The sequence below is a fragment of the Taeniopygia guttata genome, chromosome 4 (genome assembly GCF_048771995.1).
Source record: "Taeniopygia guttata chromosome 4, bTaeGut7.mat, whole genome shotgun sequence".
Classification (NCBI taxonomy): domain Eukaryota; kingdom Metazoa; phylum Chordata; class Aves; order Passeriformes; family Estrildidae; genus Taeniopygia; species Taeniopygia guttata.
In genome coordinates, this window is record NC_133028.1 from 27421464 (window position 1) to 27440126 (window position 18663).

The following is an 18663-nucleotide window of genomic DNA, read 5'->3' on the forward strand; positions in this document are numbered from 1 at the left end:
TAACTACTGCAGTGAACCAACCCAGCCCCTACCTGGACAGCGTGCATACATTAACATCAGTGCATACATCTTTGCATTTCTTCTTTGCTTTTCTTCTTCTTCCCTTTTAATACAGGTTGAGTTATTAGTGAAGAACATTGTAATTTGTGTATGGACCCTGAGCATATCATAGAGGGATTTTTTTGTGCTGTCATAATTAGCTAGGTCTAGCACTCAAGGCTGCAGGGTGGAGGATATGATTTGTCACATGAGGATGTGTATAAAGCTTTTTATATAAACTAAAAATTTGACTTTTTTCCTGCTTTATTTCCTTCCTTTTTTTTCCTGCTTTTCCTTTTCCTAACAGTATTATCTGGTTTATTGTACAGTAAGCTGTGGACCAATTCTTAGGCTTTTACTTCTAGGTGGTAAATGGACACACTGACTGATGGGGAGAAAAGTATATCTTTGTTAATTGTGGTCCAATCTATTCTTTAAACTGCCTCTGTTGTTATTGAAACATAGAATTTTTCAGATTTATTCATTTTTTGTTTCAAACAAATAAACTTTCGTCCCTCTCAAGTGATCTTCTCGTAACACTTTGTGTATTTTCCAATATTCACTCCTTCTAGCATAGGAAATTTTTTTTTTTAATATCAAGAGCAGATGGACTTATCAAAGATTTGAAGTTGTATTTGCCTTAGGCATGCATGCTAGACTGGTTATTTAGGCTCCTTGAACCTAGACCAAAGATGGAACAAGCTGGAAACATTCACTCCATGCTTTTATGTAAATTTTCATTCTATTCTGAGATCCTGGCAGCAATATTCTGGGACCAAAATTTCTGGTAGTATTTTGGTACTTCTTGGAAACTGAAATAGAGCATGCAAGATCTTGTGAAAGCTTCTTAGACATTTTCTTTAAAAATAGCTGTTGAAAAGAGCATTCCCAATTATAGCCAAATGATTCATCTGCTGGCAGTGGGGTATCAGCACTGGTGTTCTATCTGCTCACCTGCTTTTGCTGCCATAGCAGACCCCTGTGTTCCCTGCTGTTGGTATATACATCCAGCTTCTGTAGCTGGCATTCAGGTCACTTAGTATTCCCTCCCAGCTCACTTGTTTGTACTTGCTATAGAGTTCTCTCCAATCTGACTACTCCCATCAGATAGATTTCTTAATCCCTAGTGAGCATCATGGTCATTCCAGCACCATTGAGAAATTATTTATTTATCACTGGGCAGTATCTGAAATACTGAAGTGAAAGAATGCAGGAAGTAATTGAAATAGTTTTTATTCTCTGATGTCACAACATAGCAGTATCACAAACACCAAACTTTCTAAATATCTGGAAAAATGGTTTGTAACTGGGTCCTTTTCAGTGCTGAATATCACTTTCACTTGGCCATATTTACCCAGCTATCAGAAAAGGGGGGAAATTAAGAGAAAAAAATACAAGGTCAGTGCACTGAAAGTCTTATGGGAGTTGGGATCTCTGGGTTTAAACAGGCACAACTGAAAGTGAATCTACATTTGGAATAATTCCTTGGTTGTGAAGAACCTTTTGCCTGTCAATAACAAATTGTGGTTGGTTGACCTTGGCCAGCTGCCGACCCAGCTACTCTCTCCCTCCCCCTTGACATGACAGAGGGAGAAAATACCACTTCCCAACCCAGCCCCTTCTTCCCAGGCTCATCTCATACACAAACAGACATCAAATACACATTTCAAAACACTCAAGTTTTTTTGTCTTGGTACATAATTACACAAAAATCATCCTGATATAACAACAAAACAAGCATTTTTTGCACAGCATGTTCTGCAGGATGTGCCCCAACTGATGGTGGAGCCTGCAACTGAGCTGATGGGGGGCTTTTCCAGGTTCTTTGAGCTCTACCAAGAGAACCTGCTCCTCCAGAGAAGCTGTGGTCTTGGTTTGTTGTGTTGCTGAAAATGCCTGGTACATGTCCATGGAAATACCACAGCAGTCTTTTTTTTCCATCTCCTTTCCTCTCCCTTCAGGGCATGCTAATTTAGTGGGTTTTCTTTCAAATTTCTGCCCGTTTTCCTACTCTCAACACCTTCCTACTAAGAGAAAGTGAGCAGGTTTAAGTGTCTCTGCTACTGGCAGTTGACATATTTACCTTCTACCATCTCATTGGTAGAAGTGCCCTTTTAAGGATGATGATGAAAAGATGAGAAACATAAAATTGATCTGCAGGCTTGTGACAACTTCTTACTGCTGGGATAACAGTTCCAAAACCAGGTTGGATGCTTCTCAAACTCAGAAAAAAACCTTAATGCTTATCCAGAAGAGAATGCAAACTGTATAATTAGAACAACAACAGCCTAGGAAATTAAAAGCATAGGAAAGCTTCCTAATCCATACATCTTTTCACATGGAGAGAGAAGGTTTCCAGGTGAGCATAAATATCTGCAGGAGTGAAACCTTATTCAGTGTCCCAAAAATGCAAAAGACAAATGCTCACTGCTGCTGTTGCGCTGTACTTTCACTGATACCTTTCTTTCACTTCATACATTTTCTGTCTGTCACACTGGAGGTGCTGATGGCACAACCAGCCATACCTGGAAAGGGATATCTGAGCTGCTTTAAGATGTCACTAACTTGATAGAATTTGTGGTGTTCACAGCAAACTTAATCCAGGAGATTTTCCTGATAATTTTTAATTAGAAAAAGCATACAGTCAGAATCCTTTAAATGCTGTCATATAGATCATATTAATAAGTTCCTATTAAAATAAAGAACTCATAATCGGTTGCTTTTTAAAAGGTCTTTTACATCTAGTATACATTTCTTTTTGTAAGAATGGCTTCTGCAAAAGAATGCATTTTCCAATTTGAAAATAAACAGAGTAAAGCTATTAATCTCTTGCTTCACTTTGCTGGGAGACAGAACTATTTAAGTGAAGGAACAGCATGACACCGAATAATAAGCAGCACACATTCATCTTTTCTAGAATTGAAGTTATAGCCCAATACAATTACAAAAAGATATCTTTTTTAATACCTATATAAAATTCTGTGTGCATTTTCTTGAGATTAAAAAAGATGTAGCAGGAAGTTTGGGGAGGAAGAAGAAACTTTTAAAATTATTTCTTGTTTATTCTGTTGTTTAATTCAACAAAACCACAAATGTCAAACTGGCATTTTTCAAATGTGTTCCGAGATATGCCCCTGAATAGGTGATGTGGGGAAAAAAAGGGCAAAATTTCTAGCAGAGCTGTAATTTCTTTGGAGTCAATATTTGATATTTGAATAGATACTAATTAATTTTGAGCTGTGTGAAAGGTCTCTTGCCCTATCAACTGTTTTATTTAATTCCGCTTACTAAAACTGGGGAGTTTTTTATTTATATTTTGGTAAGGTCACATTGTGAAATGCAACTAAAAAATTCTTTGATGTTTGAAGCTTTCTTTAATGTATTGTAAAAACCTGAAGACTGGTTGTGTGTATATGCCTAAGGGGGTGAATAGTTGTATTTTTGCATGCATATATGTTTTACAGTTTTATGTTTTACTTATCACTAGTAGTAAAAGGTTTAGGAACTTTGCTGCTGATAAGGGGCAGTTCTCAGTGTCAAGTGGAGAGATATTAATGTGCTTTTTGGAAATGTTATATATTTTATTCATGGAAGTGTCATGGAATTGAAAGAAATATTGTTCCATGGTATTTGGTGTGGGTCATTCAGAGACAGGAGTAAACTAGAGAGTAATTAATGTTTGAAGTGATTTTTTACTTCCTTTGAGTTTTTTGAGTTTTTTGTAGTTTTACATAACTGTTTTTTTACAAACGCCCATACAATTTCTCTTTCACTACATGTAGTGCTTTATTAAATGAACACAACAAACATTGGAAGTCCTAAACAAAAAATTTTATATCCTTGAATTTCAGAGAAGACTGTCAGACTTTAGTACAGCAAATTATTTCCTTTCCTTATCACTTCCCATCTCTTGATATTTAGTACATCTCATATTTTATATCTTTAGGATAATCAGAAACAATTAGAGAAACTATTAGTCCTCAGCACTTCATTTTCTACCTTCTCTTTATATGTGAGGGAGAAAATATAAAAGGTTACAAGGTTTTCAGGAATGGAACTATTGATTTATCACTAAGTGATATTAATCTCATCTAGACAACGTAACTTTTTGCATATAGATTTCTTGCAGGGAAAGAGTGCCAAGTGTCTGTGCAATCTCACTTCTTGATTTCCAAATAACAGGATTACAAGAGAGGAGAGAAGCACAGACCCTTCTATGCCTAAGAAATGATACATCAGTATGAGAGAAGCAGATGTGAACTTTATGTGACAACAACTGAAACACCTGTCAGGATGAGATACTGGGCTGCCAGTAACCATCAACCACAGTTTCAGAGGCAAATTGTCATATTAGGACAAACTAGCTGCAACAAGCTGGGAAAATACAGTACTTTCATTGCTTGTATTTCTAGCTGGAAAACAAGTTATTATGTGTACAGTAAAGCATGTAGCTTAGGCCATTTGTCAGGTGAAATCATTGCATGTGGCTGGAACGACACTCAGCTGAGTTCTTTTGTTTTGTTAGCACAATGAAGATGCTAGTGCTCCCTCTGTAATTTCTTTTTACAGAGAGGAAACAGTGCAGCATATCAGTCACAGAACTGCTAGCCCCAAAGGATTGTCCAGCATGGGTTCATTTGGCTAACTTTACCAGACACAACATCTCTTCTGCTCTGCCAAAAACCCCTCTTTTTTTTCCCCCACAGAAATCTTTGCCTTTGGGTTTTTTTCCCTCAGAGGTGATGTTTATGTATTGAACAACCTCATTGGGTTGTTCTTGCAGTCAGATCTTGCAGTCACCTCTGTCTGCAATGTCCTGTCTCATTTAAATTCTTTTTAAAGGACTGCTGTCCTCTTGAGGACATTAAGATACCTGCAGTTACTGGAAAAATTTGGAATAACCAAATTTTTTTATTCTAGGCAATGCGAAAGTCTCTGTCAAATGCCATAACCTTGATCTCACATGACTTGGATCTGGTACTTTGGATCTGTCATCCTTATTTCATGTAGCAGCAGCTTTGCTCCTGTGCAGGAGGCTTTTTCCTTATCTGACTTAATGCCAGTAGCTGCCCTTTTTTCCTGGCTTTTGCTGGCAGCCTTTGCCTCCTGTGTCTTGCATGTGAATGGGGCAGGGAGGATGTTTGGCTGGAGCAGCTGCAGTCACAGGTGAAAGGTGAGGGATCTGGGCTGAAAAGACAAAGTCCCAAAAAGCTGGGCTCTTTCTGGCATGGTGTGAGGTGCAGGGTGGGGCTGGGAGAGCTGGGTGTTACTAAGCAGAGTTTCTGTTTGTATGTTTGGCCCCCATCTTCTCCAGGATGGTGCTGCATGCCACAGGTTGGACCTTGGTGTCTGTGTCAACAGCTTTGCATCGTTTATCAGTTTAGACACAATTACTGGTTTTGTGTTCCTAAAGTTAGCAAGATGTTTTTTACATCTGTTAAATGCTTCACTTCAGGCAAGCCTTGGATGAAACAAAGAGATCAGGCAGGGTTCCCACTCTTAATTATTGAACTGTGACTTCATTTGTCCTCAGAAGCTTCTGCTTTTTGCCACCCATGACCTGTAGTGGTTGAGACAAAAACACAAAGCCTGTCAAGAGGGATCTTCAATAACATCAGGATGGATACTCTTGTGTTTACTGCCCACTGGTGCGTGGCACTGCTGACTAGAAGACTTTCTACCTATAAAGCATGTTGGGTTTAAGCTTCTCTAGTTACCCAAAGATGAGGTCACTCTGTTCATTAATGATTTATGATTATATAGTGCCTTTCTTCAGAGATCTTCCAAGGCAGCTGGCCAGTTTATGTCTGCATGAGCGAGTGCCTGAAACAAACCATTAGTGATTTTGCCACAGACTGAGGACCTCAAAGAAAATTTCCTTTTCTCCATATTCTCGGGTACACAGTAGGGTTAGGCATCATTACTCCACAAGGCATTTGCTGCCTGTGCACTTTGTGATATGACATTCCTCAGACATGAGTCTCTTAGGCTTTTTTGTTCCCTTTTTCTTTTTCTTTCAAGTTCATTTGACTGAAGTTTTTTTTTGTGTTTTTTTTTTTTTTTAATTTTTAAAAAAATTTTTACTGTGGTAGAGCAGGATCCTATTCCTCAAACAATTTTACAGCCTCATTTAAGTCAGCCTGTGGCACAGAATTCAATTTGTATCAAATAAAGAGAGAGGAAACAGGTCACATAATATTGCAAATAATTTTTCTAGCCATGTTTGGAAAGTGTGGTTATATAGTCAGGAATGAACATAACCATAGAACAGTGTTTTGAATTACACCTTTAGTGGACAAAAAGTAACTGGAGGAGTTTGCCATCATAAATTAATCTTGCAGTGTTTGATGACCTGTATTATCATTTGAGGTACTGAAAAGAAAGAGGCAAAGTTTTTTCCTCCCTAAGCATTAGAAGTTATACTTGACACAATAAACAGAGAAGAAAAATCATAGATCTTCCTAGTGAAATAAAGACATGGTAATAGATGATGTTTTTGTCTTTCATAGGGTATTAGGAGCATTTCTAATTGAAGATATTAGTGGTACTTGAGAAAGAAAATGATATTTTGTTTCTAAAGCACATGATCTATTGTATTGATTGTTTTGAAAATAAAAAGCTATGTTTTCTTAAGGCAGTGTTGCATATAAAGTGTGTGGAAAAGAAACCAAGGGAGAGCCTGGGTTTCCATTTATTCGTTGGCAATTTACACTAAATTCTGCCAGTCTAAGTATAGCTGACATGCAATAAAGTGTACTTCCAGTCACACTTGTGCAAGCTCCCCATGGCTAGGGACAGGTTGAGGTTAGCCAAGCATGATCAGAGAGCAGATTGGGGAGTCTGACAGAGAAGTTAAAGGTAAAACTACAGTGTGCCCTGGCTGTGCTGCAGGACTGTGTGCATTAGTCATTGCAAAGATGCACCTACCTTCCTACTGCAGTGCCATGAAGCCCCCCTCAGTCCTGGGGGTCTGGAGGTCGAGGTGACCCTGAGAATTCAAAATCCTTGCTTCCCAGCTGCACAGCCAAAGAAGAAGTTGGAATGCGTAGGGTCGGCTTCTCAAGGTTGTTTATTTTCTCTTATCTATAACATGCTTTCTCAAGGAGCTGCGGTCTGTCTAGCAGGTCAGTCTGTGACAGACTCCCCCCAACTTGGGGTGGTGTTATCATTTTATACTAAAAACTACATGTAGTATGTTTACAATAACGTGCCAGTATCTATTATTTATGTTGGACAATGTGTCTCTACCTTAAACCAATGGAAAAGTGTCACCATCACAGCAAGACATGGAGGGTAAGAAGGAGAAGAAGGTCAGAGCATGCCCAAATCCCTCCATCTTGTCCTCTTGAACCCCTTATTTTAAAACCCTAAAATTCTACTTTCTCACCCTGTGTTAATTCAACTATCACTCTACTCAAACCCTTGTGGCTTGTAATTCCTCATACAAAGTTGGCAGTTTTTTCCATGGGCTAAAATTGAAGCCACAGCTGTTCTCGACTCCGTGCCAAGGTCTCTGAGCCCCTTGCCAGGGTCTTGAGACAGCCAGGGCAGCCAGAGGGATGTCCTGGGTTCCCACACCTAAGCCCAAGAGTTTCCCCTTTTCCATGCCTTATCAGCAGGGATATCATACAAGTCAAACAGCCTCATTTACCCATCTGGATGTCTCCCAGTGTCTTTGATGCAGCTTTGAGGCTGACCTGTGCAAATATAATTAACCTTCCCTGCCCCTGGCTGTGCTGGAGAGAAGAGAAGGGAGCACAGAGGCACATAGGGGGAGATCAGACCCACAAAATCTGCATTTTTCATATTAAGATCTGACAGGTTTTTCTAACAAGATTATTTCTACCCTGTAGTTTGGGAGATCAAAGCTTCCTTTTTACCCAGTCTTTTGCTTGCATTTGGATTTTATCTCTATAACCTTGACTAGATAGATGAGTTTTTAATGGTGTCAGCATGACCCAGGGAAATTAAAATGTCAACAGCAATTGTTCTGAAGGTCTGTTAATCCAGTTTCATCCTATTTACTCATGTTGTTTTTTTGGCTTGTGATAAATAGGTTTGTACTTGAAAAAAAATAGGAAAGTTTTCAATTTTTTGTTTCCTAATCGTGGGAATTACTTTCCTGGTTTCTTCCCTTCAATTTTCACAGAATCACAGATTGTCTGAGTTTGCAAGGCACCTCTGGAAGCATCTGGTCCAACCCACCTACTCAAGCACGTTCAGCTAGAGCTTGTTGTCCAGGTCTCTGTGCCTTTGGGTTTTGAATATCTCCAAAGGATGGAGAGTGCACAACCTCTCTGGGCAACTTGTGTCAGTGCTTGGTCACTCTAACAGTTAATAAGTGTTTCCTGAAGTTCAGAGGGACCTCCTGTGTTTCAGCTTCTGCCCATTGCTCCTTGTGCTGTCACTGGATATTGCTGGGAAGAGCGAGGTCTTCCTTGCATCCTTTACATCATTCTACTTTGTTGCCCTTGTGTGTATTGTTCAGACATATAGGCTTGCAGAATACTGCTGATAGTCAGCTCAGATCTTTTTCAGAGGTTTTTGGTCATTTTTTTTCCTTCTTTATTTTCTTTCCTGTGTTTGCAGCTCAGAAGAGGATTCCTTGCAATGGATGGCTGAAAATAATGTATAAGGAGATCTGGAAGAATTATCCACTCCCACCTCTGCCACTCCTATCTCTATTGAAAACTGGGAGCAAAACATTTTTACTGCTTGTTTTTCCATCAAGCAGCTGTATGAATTAAATAACATTTTGTGATACCCTGGAGTTCACAATACATGTAACACAATACATGTTAATCATAATAGGCATGCTAAGTTACCAAAGCTCTTTTTATGCCAGAATTCATGTGCTCCTTTTTGAGATATTATTTATTATATGTGATTTTTTTATTTTCTGTTATTTGCAGAATCTTTTAATTACTAGTTCTGAATGCTTAACTTCTTACTTAGCTCATGGAAACATGTGAGTTTAATTTTGGCTGAGAAGTGAGCATACATTTTGCCCACCATGCTTGGAAACCTTTTTCTGCATATAGAGTAAAAAAATAATTTGCTACTGTATTTGGAGGGATGGATAGGAAAGGTACATTTAATGGTGTTCTGGTAGCCCCTTTTGACTCCTATATATGTTTTGGTTTAGGAATGTGTAACTTGCAGAAACCTAAGAAATGGCAGGCCAGATCCTAACTGCTGTCATTTTTTTTCCTTTAATGAGTTTTGGTATTTGCAGTGAGGGGATTCATTCCCCTTGAACAGTCCAAACCTCTGATTTTGGGAAGGAAGTAATGATATAAGTAATAAACTTTGCCATTCTAGAGCTCTGTGTGCGGGTATGCACATGCGTGTTTGGGAATTGTGCTACTGCAGGGGCTGGAGAGGGAAACCCAAGTTTGGTACCATGATAAAGTGTTAATCTGATCTAATATGATCTCTGGAGTTTATTTTCTCAGCTTTGAGCAGTTGTGGATACTAATGATGCATTATCAAAGACAGCAATCCAAAGCAATGGATTTGTACCATGTGCAACACAAAACAAGCTCAGTATCTGGCACAGAGAAATTAAGGTTTAGTGGCCACCAAAGAAGTGCATGAGTGTTCTTTTGGTTTTGGGTTTAATTTAAAGCTAAACCTTGATACCAAAATATGCTATAATTTGCTAGTAAAACAGTTTGTAGTACTAACTTCTCTCCTGAGCCTGACCATGCTGAAAGTGTTTTACTGAATTGTTCTGCTTTTCCTACTTCATAGGAGAACCTCCCTATGAGGACAGGCTGAGGGGGTTGGGGCTGTTAAGCCTGGAAAAGAGAAGACTTCAGGGAGACTTTAGGGAACCTTCCAGTACCTAAAGGAGGCCTGCAAGAGAGCTGGAGAGGGACTTTTTGCAAGGTCCCATGTAGAGACAGGACAAGGGGGAATGGCTTTAAGGTGAAAGAGTTGGATTGGATATTAGATAGAAAGCCTTCACTGTGAAGGTGGTAAGGCATGGAAAGAAGTTGCCCAGAAAAGCTGTGGATGCCCCATCTGTGGGAGTGTTCACATCCAGGTCAGAGGGGGCTCTGAGCCACCTGGCCTAGTGGAAGGTGTCCCTGCCCATGGCCATGGCATCAAGCTGGTACTCAATGACCTTTAGGTCCCTTCTGATCCAAACCATAACCTATATGGTTTTAGGATTCATAGCTAACTACTCACTGTAAGCTTTTATCAGTAAGTAGTCTGGAAAACATGTATGTTTTAACTGATACTCCATATATTTTAACTGTGTACTAAATGCAATCATTTTAAATGTTATTAAAATTAATTTGAGGATCAAGTTTTAAAATGTGCTAACCCTGTTTCTAGTAATGAAGAGATGTACTATGTTCTAAAGAAACCATGTAAGCCATAGAGGGTTCTTATTCATTATATGAAAAATTGAGTCATAATTTTCAGTATTTTAACAGGCAGGTATCTCTACACTCAGGAGCTGCTGTTGTTTTTTTCTGTCTGATGATAATTTTTATTCTTTAAATCACAGGCTTCCTTTGCATTAAAAAAATATTCTGTGAGTAATGTTGATTATATTTACCTGTGATATGCTGACTGTATTTCCTTTTGGACTGTTACTCACTTATCCTGATAAGCTGAAACATGTCTTTAGCAGAATGGGGACTTAATAAGCAGGGCGAAAAGATCTAGTGGGGTCCTTTAATGGACAAATATTTGATGGTTTGCCATGCTTAATTGTCTACTGGTCTTGTGTTGTGTGGCAAAGTAGCAACCATGTGGACCAAGTACAAGAACAACTATTATCTGAGATGCTGAAAATAGACCAGTTGATCAATTTACCACTTGTAACTCTAGCCTTACAGTAGGTATTTTCAGGGACTTGCTTTATAATGGCCTTTCTCTGTTCTAAGGTTTTGTACTATTATTATGTCTTGAGGTAAATTGTAGATTGTGAAAAGATAAAATGCACAATGGAGAGGTCTGTGTTCTCAAACAAAACCTGAGGCTACATATTATTTCCTGATTTCTGTTCTGCTCAGAATTGCATGGGTCTGGCATCATTGCTTCTCTCAGGTACTTATTACTGTAGTAGTTTTCCCTAAGTGTATGCAGAATGTGCATTTGCTTAGCTTTCTGTGTTGGAAATATGTATTTCTAATTCTGCATTCAATTTTATGTCTGTATTGGAAAAGAACTGTATAGAATAGTTTCCTGAAACAATCTTTCAGGATCCAAATATTCCATGCTGGCCTGTTTTCAGGAATTTCCTTTTCATTGAAATGTTTCCCAATCCATCCGTCTTCATGTCTTCCCCTGAGAATTAAAAGAGCATTAGCAAATAAAAGGAAGACCTTTTCTGTTTGTCTATTACTGCCAGGGCATCTTCTTGTACACATCTTGAGCTTAGTGGTTTACACTTAGTGGTTTACACTGACTGTGCAGAATTTCTTTTTCTTGCACCTTGAACAATGAAGATCTGTTTTATACCCAGGAGTTCGAAGTGCTTTGAATTCTGATTTTTGAGAACAATAAACTAATTCAGAAGTTGGCCCATTGCTCCCATGCTTCCAAACCTTACCCAGAAGGCTGAAAACTGGCTCTCTATAATGGACTGTAATGGACTGGTAGATTTGCTGGTTCCCTTGGGATGCAGGCAAGGCACCAGACCTGAAGTCTCTCAGTTGCAGCAGGCTCCTCATTGCAGGTTCACTGAACTCCTGGTTTCTGTGATGCTATAGCCATTGTCATAAGTCACTGAGGTGCAGAAAGGGCAGGGAAACATGTGAAATTAGCACACTGAGAGATGTTCTCTGCTCTGCCAGTTAACAGCACGATGTCAGCAGGGCAGGGACACCAGAGAGACTGTGTCAGGCATTTTGGGTGCACACAGGATTTAAAACTATGAACTAAGAGAGATCTTTGCACTGGAAGTTGATTACTGGGGGATGTTTTCTGGTGACAAAGGAAATGTATTCCTACCTGTTTTGCCAGAACTACATTGACCTGATGCAGACCACAAACTTTCCATGCTCAGACCATTGCACATCCTATTGTGAATGCTGCATCTTGTGCCCAGAAAAAAGAGGGTAGTGCTGAGTCTGCAAGTGAGAATTAGATTAGAGGTTGATGTGCATATATGACATTTTAACATCTGACGTTCCCAGTTACACACAAGCACCAGTTTGAGACCTTAAAATTTTGTCATATACATTAGGAGTACTTTTCTTTTTTTTTTTTTTTTTTTTTTATTTTTTTTTTTTTTTTTAGAATTGGCCTGGCATGCTCAGGATGTTTTCATATTGCTTTTTCATCTCTCGTTCACACCTTCAAGACATTCTGAATATTATGAGTGGTGCAGAGTCAACCGAGTGCTAATTCTCATTTCTTAGCTTAAACAGATTGCTTTGTTCAGGTACCTTTGCTAGGAAAAGTACAATTCTAGATCATGTGTCTTGGCAGCCTGAGAGCTCTCACTAACATTTAGTCCTTGAACTTTAGCAGTAACAATTTAATGCTTGGAAGCAGTTTGATCTGATTACCAAGAACCAAATATACACCTACCCTGGTCTTGTCAAATGGGGCATAATTTAACCTATACAGTAATTACATTGTTACAACAAAATACTCTTATTTCTGGCTGCCTAAGGATGTAAGGATGAATGAATATAGCAAATGCTATTTAATAACTGATAGAGTCTAGGAATAGTATAGGTGCTACAAATTCCATCTGATCCTTCTGGTTATATGTAAAAAGAAGCATAAAAATCCCCAAAAAGAGTAAAAAACTTTTGATTAAATTTTTGAATAATATGTCAAAATCATAAAATTAAAGTTAAAGTTTTCAAAGTAAAACATGAAATTAGTTTTGAAATAGTAAAATTAGAAGAAAAAAAAACCTGTCAAAAAACTAGCTGCTTTATTCAATTTTGCAGGTTGTTTTTACCTCTTTAAATTTTTTCCTGTTTTGCAGTTATTCAAATAGTATAATTTTTTTGCAGTAGATATGTTTTTAATTTTAAAAAAGATGTTTAGTTATCTTTTGCCAGAAAAATAGCTAAAACTTACTTCTCCATACTCTAGTAGAGGGAAAACCAAAGATATTATAAGCTTAGTTTTTAGAAGTTTTCTGTTTTTCATTTTAAGAGAGTCATATATGGCATTTTTATTTCAGCCAAACTACAGTAAAACCAGTGACATATTTTTCTTGAGAAATAATTTATTTAGAACTGCAGGAAGGAAAAATTAAAAAGTGCTGCCATTTCACTAGTTAGAAGGAGGAAAGAAATACCATTTTGTACAAAAGTCTCAGAGGGAAATCCAAAGCTAATGAAAAATTTCTCAGGTTGCAATATCTTTTCTTTTCTTTCTCTTTTGTTTTTTTTTTAGACTGTAGACATCTCAAACCATTTACAAGAGATGTGGCAGGCAAGAATTGCTCAGCTTATAAGCACCCTTCAGAAGAGTGAAAACACAGAACCCTCTCAGATTTGCCTAGAAAAGTTGAACTAAAGTTCTTTTTTTTCCACTTACACCTAGGCAGCCTGGGACAAGAATGTCAGCCACTGGTCCCTAGTAGCATATCCTGACTTCTGATCACTTATATTAAAGAAAACTACCCATTTCAGAGAGAGTGCAAGACTGTCTGGAAGTAGAAAATACCACACCCCACCTTAAAAAAGGTAAGAAAGGTTTTCCTGCTGATGCTTTAACAATGGAAGTGGTGTATTCATTTAACAAATGAAAATTTAGATAATTGAACATGAAAATATTTATTTAACCTGCGTATTCTAACTTAGAAAAAAGGATTTTTTTTGTTTAAAAGGGAGAATGTAATGCATGTGTTCCTGAGCTTAAAACTAGTTTTGTAGCTTTTGTGTGTATTGTGGAAAAAGAAATACTGTGTAAACCAGAAAACATTATCTTTCATGTCAAGCACAGAAGTTTTTCTTAGCCATGCAAAGTGTTACATAGCTTCCAGTGAATTTTGCCAAGACATACACAGCGTGTTTGTAAAATGCTGCTGCTGGGAATTAGTGCTAAGGAGTAGTTCTGCCATTTGTGCTTTTATCAGAACAAATCTGCACTAGCTCCCTTTCTGCTGGGTTTTGATTGATTGGTTATTTATAAAATATTTGCAACTCTACTTCATTAGATGCTTCAGTTCTAAAAAGTATTGGAAGAACCTGAGAACAGTTAAAACATACTGGACCCTGTACCTGTACCTCTGAAAGTGGAGTGACAGCAATGGAGGATCTCTTCCATTCAGACTTTCTTTACACCCCCCACCCAAAGTTTTTTTGATTTGTTTTGGGTTTTTGTTTGGTTTTTTGGTGTTTTGGGGTTTTTTTTTTTTGTTTGGTTGGTTTTTTGTTTTGGTTTTTTTTTTATAGAGAATGTTGAAATTCTGATAATTTCTTTCTATAGCAGCCATTCTACATTGTGGTTCCAGGACAAATGTGTTCATCACATTTATGAATGCTCTACCTACAGGACATGCCTATAAATTTTGATTTGGAGTATGTCTAACATAGAAATGCTGCGTTTGCTTTTGTACAAAGCAGTGTGATTCTGCTGTTTGAAGTTATTGTGGTTTTAGAGAATCTCTGCTGTCTAACCCATATCATCTTGTAAATTCAAAAGACTATTGGTTACCTATCAGTCCTGACTTGTGACTGTCCTGACTTAATGTTTGTTTGGCTGGTGTTTTATGGGCCAGAGAATGAATGACAAGCAGATATCTTTGACAACTCTTTGACAACAAATGCTCAGCTGGAATACATTGGCTTGCTGCTGAGAAACAAAGGTTCTGTTTTCTTGAGATTGTTATAGTAATTTTGACATTTTTCTACCATAAAAACCTTCTACACCTTAGCTGAGGGTACAAACGTGCTTGTGACATACCTGTTCGTGAGATGGGGTCTGTTAACAAGCAGGACAAGTTTTTATTTCTTCAGACCAGAAAAGTAATAAGTGTGCCACCACCAATGGAAAATGCTCTGTGAGAACAGGATGCTTCCTACCCACCCTGTCTAACCTCATATTTCCACGCCATTTGTATATAAGAATCAGAGATTCTGAACTACCTTCGGTTTCCTTCGAATAGACTTAATTTTTGCAAGCAACGCAGCCTTTTTCAAATAGCACATTTTATATTTTGCCCAAAAATATACAATACCCATTGGCTTAAAATACAGCTGTTCAAAGAACGGTCTGTGAGGGTGGTCAGGTACAATAGCATGTCCAGACTGACTAATACAAACTTCATAACTAAAATGTGCAAGACATAGGTTTCTGTGGAGAATTTGCATATAATATTTCTTCCAAGAGAATTAAACCTACATTTTTTTTCTGACAGTGTACCCAATGTTCTTTCGTAACCACCCACATATGCTGTTGTTAGAATATTCTGCTTTTTACTGCAGAAAAAGTCCAAACCTTTTTTAGAAAGTAAATTGCAGTCAGTAGAGATTTTGTTTAATCTATGAGATTCTCTGTAAATAATTTGTGAAAGTAGTGTTAGTCAACTTTTGAAGAAGTTTATTGAAGTATACTATTTTGTTTTTTTTCCTAATGCAGATTATTTTTTTTCTAATTAATTCCACCATTTCACATTTTCTAAGCTAAAATGCTCATGGCTTCAGACTCACATTTACTGGTGATCCTACCCAGCTTTTCCAGAGACTTCAGATTTCCTTTAAGGTATTGTCCATTCAACCTTTTCTTTTTCTTTTTCTTTTTTTTTTTTTTTCTTTTTCTTTCTACAAAAAAGTGAAAGAACAGAAAATCTTGTACTTTGGTATTCTATTAAAGTTGGTTTTTTGGTTTTTTTTAATTTCGTTTGCATCATCCAAAGTTTTCCCCCCTTTATTCTGCAATTCCTTGTGTCCTAATTTTGCTTCTCCTGTTCTTTATGTTTGCCCAATTCACATTTCTTTCTTACAACACTTAATGACTATGGATACATTTGGCTGTGTACTTTCAGTCACTTCAGAGGAAATAAAAATAACAAAGATTTTCTGAAATAAGTCACTGTTGAATAATAAGCTATGCAAAGAATCTATTTCCTATTTTAATGAAGAAGGGGTCCTGCAAGGAAGACAGAGACCTTGGTTTAGTCAATGTTATGTTGTAGCATTTGTTCATGATTCATTTTCTAGATTTTTATATTTCTCTTGTGTTATTCTTGCAATGAGTTTTAGTGATAAGCCTCAACATGAAAAGTCCCTTGATCTGTGAACACTCTGCATATTAATGTGAACAAATTGGTTGTCTTCTCAAATTTAAAATCACAAAACCAGCCAGGAAGTCTCTCACTGTAAATGGACTCAGACTTCATGCTCTTCTGCAATTCAGCCTTCGCTTGTTTTTGTGCAGAACAGTGTCATGTCCTCGTTCTAGCCCAGTAAGGAGTGACTCCACGCACCTGAGAAATTTGCTTATTCAAATTTCATCTGGTGGCTCTGGCCATGCAGGACTGGGACCTGGGGTATGGAGCTCAGCTGGATAGCTTCATCCTTACACTATGTGCAAAACTCCTCTAAAAAACTCCCCTGTGCTTACCGTAGCCACACCAGTCCCCTGTGTTGTACTCAGAAAGAATCAATGCCTTTGTTGCCTCCATGACCTGAGAAGAACAACCAAGAAGATGGCCTGAGAGTTGCAGCAACATGAAATGATGTTCACAGTTCCATGGAAAGTATTTTCTGATATGCAATTAATTCCTAAGTTCAGCATATCACACTGTCTGCAGAACATTGCAGCAGGAGTTGAAAACTGGGGTGGTTACATCCATCTGCTAATAGTTGTAGGGCAATAGTTGCAGTAAAAATGCTCAAGATTTTGATGATCTGAAACCTATACAGTAAATATCCAATAATTGTTTCATATACCATTTGGGGTATCTGCTGATTGGGTGTATTTCTCTCTGTGGCCATCACAGAGGGCATTGGAGGTTACCAGCCTGAGAGTCTAAGCACCAAGAGTCAAAGCTCTTGATAAGAGCTGTGAGATCCATGCCTGATATTTACCAAGCTGGCAAGCAGTAAGAGATTTGGCTTTTTAACTATTACTGGCAGGACAGTGGAAGGGCAGTAAGTAGATGAGTTATAATATGGAAGCTACACCTGACAATTTTGGGGCCTTCCAGAGAGCCTGGAATGAGTGAAGCAAAAGGCTCAAGCTCCTTCTGCAGAAATTTCCTCTGAAAGCTAATACCATCATGCTGAAGAGCACAGTTATATTTGATCAATTCCTTTTGAAATGATGGTATGACAGCTCTAAATAAAATAACAAGGGACAAAAGAAGTTGTCATGTCCCATTTTCATGTTCTTTTATCTTCCCAATATATAGCAGAAGTGGTTACCTTTTGCATCTGCTCTGTTCCTTGAGGAAGCTGCCCAGTATGGAAGAACTTCTCTTGATAATTTTGGAATAGTTTTTTCTGCTTTTACTTCCTTTGGATAAGATGGATGGTATATTTATGTTAAAATCAGAGGAGTATTTATGTTCAGCCTCTAAATGTCTCTATGTTTTTGAATTTTTGTGCTTAGTACAGAATAAGAGCTTTAGGAAAATGAATATAATATGTTCTAAGGCAGAGTTAATTCTTGTGAAGTAATTTGATTGCAAGAGTATAGCTTGATTGTAATTAAATCTGTTTCTTTCTTTTGGTCCCCAGGTTAGAGTTGGAATTGAAATTATTTTTTTCCTAATTAGATTGACTAGTTCTAAGCAAGATTTCTGTGCTCACCAGAAGTATTCTGGAGAGGCTTAGATATTAAAATGGGGTCTAAACTGTGCAACTTGATGATTCTTGAATTTTTTCAATGTTTTCAGAGTTTCTTTCAGAATTTCTTTTGACAAGCCAGTATTTTCAGAAGGCCAGGAACCCATGCTTGCAAAATTAGGATTGTTTTCTGTTTTGGTTGTTATTTTTGTGTTATATTTAGTTGTTCTTTTTGTGATCTTGCTGACACCAATTGACTCAGGTTTAGTAGTTCTGTAGGCTACATTGTTTTAATTTCTTCTATACTGAATTCTGAGAGAATATTGATGAAGGGTACTGTAGGAGAAATTATCTGAGGGCAAAAGGTGATTTATGCTTCCTCTACTACTTTTAGAAATGGGTCCCTATGGTAATACTTTTTTCATTTCTACTCCTACATTACAGTTTCAAAGTTCAAATTTGCATCTTAAGAGTACTTAGGAATTCAGATTCATAGGATTAGGACAGGAAAAATTGACACAAATCCTGATTTGACTTTACTAATGTGATATATGTGTTTGTGATGTTCTGCCTCAGGCATCTGACAGTGGTTAAATAATCTTAGAAAGTCAGGAAAAGGCACTCATATGCCTAATTTTAATATGAATTAGTGCTTTCTTAAGCTGAAAGCTCACTATAACACAGGGTTTCAGTGGCTGACTAGGATGGAGAGAAGCAAAGTACTTCAGAAAATTCTAAACAGAAAAGAAACCCAAGTATTTATCAGAGCTAATTCTGAAATGTCACATGAAATGCTGTTACGGTGGTGGTCTGACTATCTGGTCTGTATTCAAGGACTTAAAATTCCCTGTGACCTTCCTCCACTACATCCAAATGAATCTCTGAGCTGAAATGCAGCTCAAAGACT

At 37.7% G+C, this 18663-nt stretch overlaps 1 protein-coding gene across 14 annotated transcripts in view; it reads left to right on the forward strand.

Moving 5' to 3' along the window:
• Window positions 1–18663, forward strand: part of CRACD (capping protein inhibiting regulator of actin dynamics) — a 127459-nt gene that overhangs the window by 45897 nt on the left and 62899 nt on the right. For 12 of the 14 annotated variants that reach the window (XM_072928198.1, XM_072928190.1, XM_072928195.1 and 9 more), the window contains one exon: window positions 13567–13709. The gene's annotated coding sequence lies outside the window, so the exon portion shown is untranslated. Of the gene's footprint in view, window positions 1–13566; window positions 13710–15650; window positions 15730–18663 lie in introns of all 14 variants that reach the window. The other 2 variants (XM_072928194.1, XM_030271134.4) reach the window with 1 other exon arrangement.